This window comes from Arachis stenosperma, chromosome 2, assembly GCF_014773155.1.
Source record: "Arachis stenosperma cultivar V10309 chromosome 2, arast.V10309.gnm1.PFL2, whole genome shotgun sequence".
Lineage (NCBI taxonomy): Eukaryota > Viridiplantae > Streptophyta > Magnoliopsida > Fabales > Fabaceae > Arachis > Arachis stenosperma.
This window is the reverse complement of record NC_080378.1, coordinates 42,339,072-42,344,783: the sequence shown is the minus strand read 5'-3', so window position 1 is coordinate 42,344,783 and position 5,712 is coordinate 42,339,072. Positions and strand designations below refer to the sequence as shown.

Genomic DNA, 5,712 nt, shown 5'->3' with positions numbered 1-5,712 from the left:
GATGTTCTTATCATCACCAAAGCTGATTGATTCTCATCAATTTAGCTCTTGAATGTAATGTCCTGCTGAAACTTGGCTAGCCATGTCTAATTCCTTTAGACTAAAGCTCTAGACTAACATTGCATGATTCCTGGAATTCTCATTAAGAATTTTGATATCTTTATTTTCTTTTCCACTTAATTTTCGAAAAAACCAAAAAAATTACAAAATCATAAAAACCAAAAATATTGTATGTTTCTTGTTGAGTCTAGTGTCTCATTTTCAGTTTGGTGTCAATTGCATGTTTCTGTTCTTCTGCATTTTTCGAATTCATTCATGTGTCTTAATTGATCTTTAAGTTGTTCTTGATGATTTCTTTGTTCTGATCTTTAAATTCTCTTGTTTTGTGTGTTTTGTTGTGTCTCATATGCATTCTCATTTTGTTAGTGTCAATAGTATACAAACTTCTAAGTTTGGTGTCTTGCATGCATTGTTTATTTGATCTTAGTCTCATTATTAAAAATCCAAAAAAAAATTTAATTTGTGTCTTTTCAAGTCAATAATATAGAGAATTGAAGATTCAGAACATACAGTAGAGGAATTACACAGAAAAAGCTGGGCGTTCAAAACGCCCAGTGAGGAAGGAAAACTGGCGTTTAAACGCCAGCCAGGGCACCTGGCTGGGCGTTTAACTCCCAAAAGGGTAGTGTTTTAGGCGTTAAACGCCAGAATGGATACCATTCTGGGCGTTTAACGCCAGGATGGCACAAGAGGGAAGATTTTGTTTTTAATTCAAATTTTTTTTCAAGTTTTCAAAATTTTTCAAAATCAATTTCTTTCCATTTTCAAAGATACTTGCTAACAATTAATGATTTGATTCAACATTTCAAGTATGTTGCCTTTTCTGTTGAGAAAGGTTTAATGTCTGAATCATATCTTTTCTTGTTAGCCAAGTCATTAATTTTCAAAATCAAATCTTTTTAAATTATTTTTCAAATCATATCTTCTCAATCACATCTTTTTAAAACCATAACTTTTCAATCATATCTTTTTAATCACATCTTTTTCAAAATAGTTTTCAATCATATCTTTTTTATTTCTAATTTCAAAATCTTTTTCAAAAATCACTTGATTTCTTTTCCACTCTTAGTTTTCGAAAATCAATTAGTATTTTTTCAAAATGTTTTTAAAATCTTTTTAATTTATTTTCGAAAATTTCTTCCCCTCTTCTCACATCCTTCTATTTATGGACTAACATTCCTCCTTAATGCACAATTCGAACTCTATCTTTCCTTGATAAGTTCGAATTCTTCTACCTCTTCCTTCTATTTTTCTTTTCCTCTGACACCTCAAGGAATCTCTATACTGTGACATAGAGGATTCCATATTTTCTTGTTCTCTTCTCTTTCATATGAGCAGGAGCAAAGACAAAAGCATTCTTATTGAGGCTGACCCTGAACCTGAAAGGACCTTGAAGCGAAAGCTAAGAGAAGCTAAAGCACAACTCTCTGTAGAAGACCTAACAGAAATCTTCAAAGAAGAAGATATGGCAGCCGAAAACAACAACAATGCCAACAATGCAAGGAAGGTGCTGGGTGACTTTACTGCACCTACTCCCGACTTCTATGGGAGAAGCATCTCTATCCCTGCCATTGGAGCAAACAACTTTGAGCTTAAGCCTCAATTAGTTTCTCTAATGCAACAGAATTGCAAGTTCCATGGACTTCCATTGGAAGATCCTCATCAGTTTTTAGCTGAATTCTTGCAAATCTGTGACACTGTCAAGACTAATGGGGTTGACCCTGAGGTCTACAGACTTATGCTATTCCCTTTTGCTGTAAGAGACAGAGCTAGGATATGGTTGGACTCACAACCTAAAGAAAGCCTGAACTCTTGGAAAAAGCTAGTCAATGCCTTCTTGGCAAAGTTCTTTCCACCTCAAAAATTGAGTAAGCTTAGAGTTGAAGTCCAAACCTTCAGACAGAAAGAAGGTGAATCCCTCTATGAAGCTTGGGAAAGATACAAATAATTGATCAGAAAGTGTCCCTCTGACATGCTTTCTGAATGGAGCATCATAGGTATCTTTTATGATGGTCTGTCTGAACTGTCCAAGATGTCATTGGATAGCTCTGCTGGAGGATCTCTTCATCTGAAGAAGACACCTACAGAAGCTCAAGAACTCATTGAAATGGTTGCAAATAACCAATTCATGTACACTTTTGAAAGGAATCCTGTGAACAATGGGACGAATCAGAAGAAAGGAGTTCTTGAGATTGATACTCTGAATGCCATATTGACTCAGAACAAAATATTGACTCAGCAAGTCAATTTGATTTCTCAAAGTTTGTCTGGAATGCAAAATACACCAGGCAGTACTAAGGATGCTTCATCTGAAGAAGAAGCTTATGATCCTGAGAACCCTTCAATGGAAGAGGTGAACTACATAGGAGAACCCTATGGAAACACCTATAATTCTTCATGGAGAAATCATCCAAATCTCTCATGGAAGGATCAACAGAGACCTCAACAAGGTTTCAACAACAATAATGGTGGAAGAAACAGGTTTAGCAATGGCAAGCCTTTTCCATCATCTTCTCAGCAACAGACAGAGAATTCTAAGCAGAGCCACTCTGACTTAGCAACCATGATCTCTGATCTAATCAAAGCCACTCAAAGTTTCATGACTGAAACAAGGTCCTCCATTAGGAATTTGGAGGCACAAGTGGGACAGCTGAGTAAGAAAGTTACTGAACTCCCTCATAGTACTCTTCCAAGCAATATAGAAGAAAATCCAAAAGGAGAGTGCAAGGTCATCAACATGGACGAATTTGGAGAGGAGGAAAAGGCAGTGATCGCCACTGAGGAAGACCTCAATGGACGTCCACTGGCCTCCAATGAGTTCTCTAATGAGGAACCATGGGAATCTGAGGCTCATAATGAGACCATAGAGATTCTATTGGATTTACTGCTGCCATTCATGAGCTCTGATGAGTATTCTCCCTCTGAAGAGGATGAAGATGTCACTGAAGAGCAAGTTGCCAAGTACCTTGGAGCAATCATGAATGTAAATGACAAGTTATTTGGTAATGAGACTTGGGAGGATGAACCCCTTTTGCTCACCAAAGAACTGGGTGACTTGTCTAGGCAGAAATTACCTCAAAAGAGACAGGACCCTGGGAAGTTCTCAATACCTTGTGCCATAGGCACCATGACCTTCAAGAAGGCCTTGTGTGACCTAGGGTCAAGCATAAACCTCATGCCTCTCTCTATAATGGAGAAGCTAGGGATCTTTGAGGTACAAGCTGCAAGAATCTCACTAGAGATGGCAAACAATTCAAGAAAACAAGCTTATGGACTTGTAGAGGATGTTCAGGTAAAAATTAAAAACCATTACATCCCTGCTGATTTCATAGTCCTAGAGACTGGGAAGTGCATGAATGAATCCATCATCCTTGGCAGACCCTTCCTAACCACAGCAAAGGCTGTGATTGATGTTGACAGACGAGAATTGATCATTCAAGTGAATGAAGAATCCTTTGTGTTTAAGGCTCAAAGATATCCCTCTGTTACCATGGAGAGGAAGCATGAAGAGCTTCTCTCAAAACAGAGCCAAACAGAGCCCCCAAAGTCAAACTCTAAGTTTGGTGTTGGGAGGCTACAACCAACTTCTAAGTTTGGTGTTGAACCCCCACATTCAAACTCTAAGTTTGGTGTTGGGATGTTCCAACATTGCTCTGAGTATCTGTGAGGCTCCATGAGAGCCCTCTGTCAAGCTACTGACATTAAAGAAGCGCTTGTTGGGAGGCAACCCAATGTTATATTTATCTATTTTCCTTTGTTATTTTATGTTTTCTGTAGGTTGATGATCATGGGAAGTAACAAAATCAATTGAAAAAGCAAAAACAGAATAAAAAACAGAAAGAAAAATAGCACACCCTGGAGGAAAACCTTGCTGGCATTTAAACGCCAGTAAGGGCAGCAAATGGGCGTTTAACGCCCAATCTGGCACCATTCTGGGCGTTTAACGCCAGAAAGGGGCACCAGACTGGCGTTAAACGCCAGGAAAATGCAAGAAGCTGGCGTTAAACGCCAGAAATGGGCACCAGCCCGGCGTTTAACGCCAGAATTGGCATAAAGAGCATTTTTCGCTCACCACTTGGTGCAGGGATGAACTATCCTTGACACCTCAGGATCTGTGGACCCCACAGGATCCCCACCTACCCCACCACTCTCTCTCTTCTTCACCCATTCACCAATCACCTCAACACCTCTTCCCCAAAAGCCCCTCACCTATCAAATCCCATTATTCTCTTCACCACTCACATCCATCCTTTACAAAACCACACCTAACTCACCATTCAAATTCAAACCACTTTCCCTCCCAAACCCACCCATAATGGCCAAAACCTACCCCTCTCTCCACTCCTATATAAACCCATCTTCACTCCTTCATTTTCACACAACCTAAACACTACTTCTCCCCCTTGGCCGAACCACAAACCACCTCCATCTCCTCTATTTCTTTTTCTTCTACTCTCTTCTTTCTTCTTTTGCTCGAGGACGAGCAAACCTTCTAAGTTTGGTGTGGTAAAAGCATTGCTTTTTGTTTTTCCATAACCATTTATGGCACCTAAGGCCGGAGAAACCTCTAGAAAGAGGAAAGGGAAGGCAAAAGCTTCCACCTCCGAGTCATGGGAGATGGAGAGATTCATCTCAAGAGTGCATCAAGACAACTTCTATGAAGTTGTGGCCTTGAAGAAGGTGATCTCCGAGGTCCCTTTCAAACTCAAAAAGAGTGAATATCCGGAGATCCGACATGAGATCCGAAGAAGAGGTTGGAAAGTTCTTACCAACCCCATTCAACAAGTCGGAATCTTAATGGTTCAAGAGTTCTATGCCAATGCATGGATCACCAAGAACCATGATCAAAGTGTGAACCCGAATCCAAAGAATTGGCTTACAATGGTTCGGGGGAAATACTTAGATTTTAGTCCGGAAAATGTAAGGTTGGCATTCAACTTGCCCGTGATGCAAGAATATGAACACCCTTACACTAGAAGGGTCAACTTTGATCAAAGGTTGGACCGAGTCCTCATAGACATTTGTGAAGAGGGCGCTCAATAGAAGAGAGATTCAAGAGGGAAGCCGGTTCAACTGAGAAGGCATGACCTCAAGCCCGTGGCTAGGGGATGGTTGGAGTTTATCCAACGCTCAATCATTCCCACTAGCAACCGGTCCGAAGTTACTATAGATCGGGCCATCATGATTCATAGCATCATGATTGGAGAGGAGGTAGAAGTTCATGAGGTTATAGCCCAAGAACTTTATAAGGTGGCGGACAAGTCCTCTACCTTGGCAAGGTTAGCCTTTCCTCATCTCATTTGCCACCTCTGTTATTCAGTTGGAATTGATATAGAGGGAGACATCCTCATTGATGAGGACAAGCCCATCACTAAGAAAAGGATGGAGCAAACAAGAGATCCCACTCATCATGAAATCCCTGAGATGCCTCAAGGGATGCACTTTCCTCCATAAAACTATTGGGAGCAAATCAACACCTCCCTAGGAGAATTGAGTTCCAACATGGGACAACTAAGGGTGGAGCACCAAGAACATTCCATCCTCCTCCATGAAATTAAAGAAGATCAAAGAATCATGAGAGAGGAGCAACAAAGGCAAGGAAGAGACATTGAGGAGCTCAAGCACTCCATAAGATCTTCAAGAGGAAGAACA

At 40.4% G+C, this 5,712-nt stretch overlaps 1 non-coding gene across 1 annotated transcript; it reads right to left on the bottom strand.

Annotated features, from left to right (window-relative positions):
* Nucleotides 1–1,930: 1,930 nt before the first annotated feature.
* LOC130965120 (small nucleolar RNA R71) lies at nt 1,931–2,038 on the bottom strand. The gene has a single exon (XR_009081173.1). It is a non-coding gene; the product is annotated as a small nucleolar RNA R71 (small nucleolar RNA).
* Nucleotides 2,039–5,712: the final 3,674 nt, after the last annotated feature.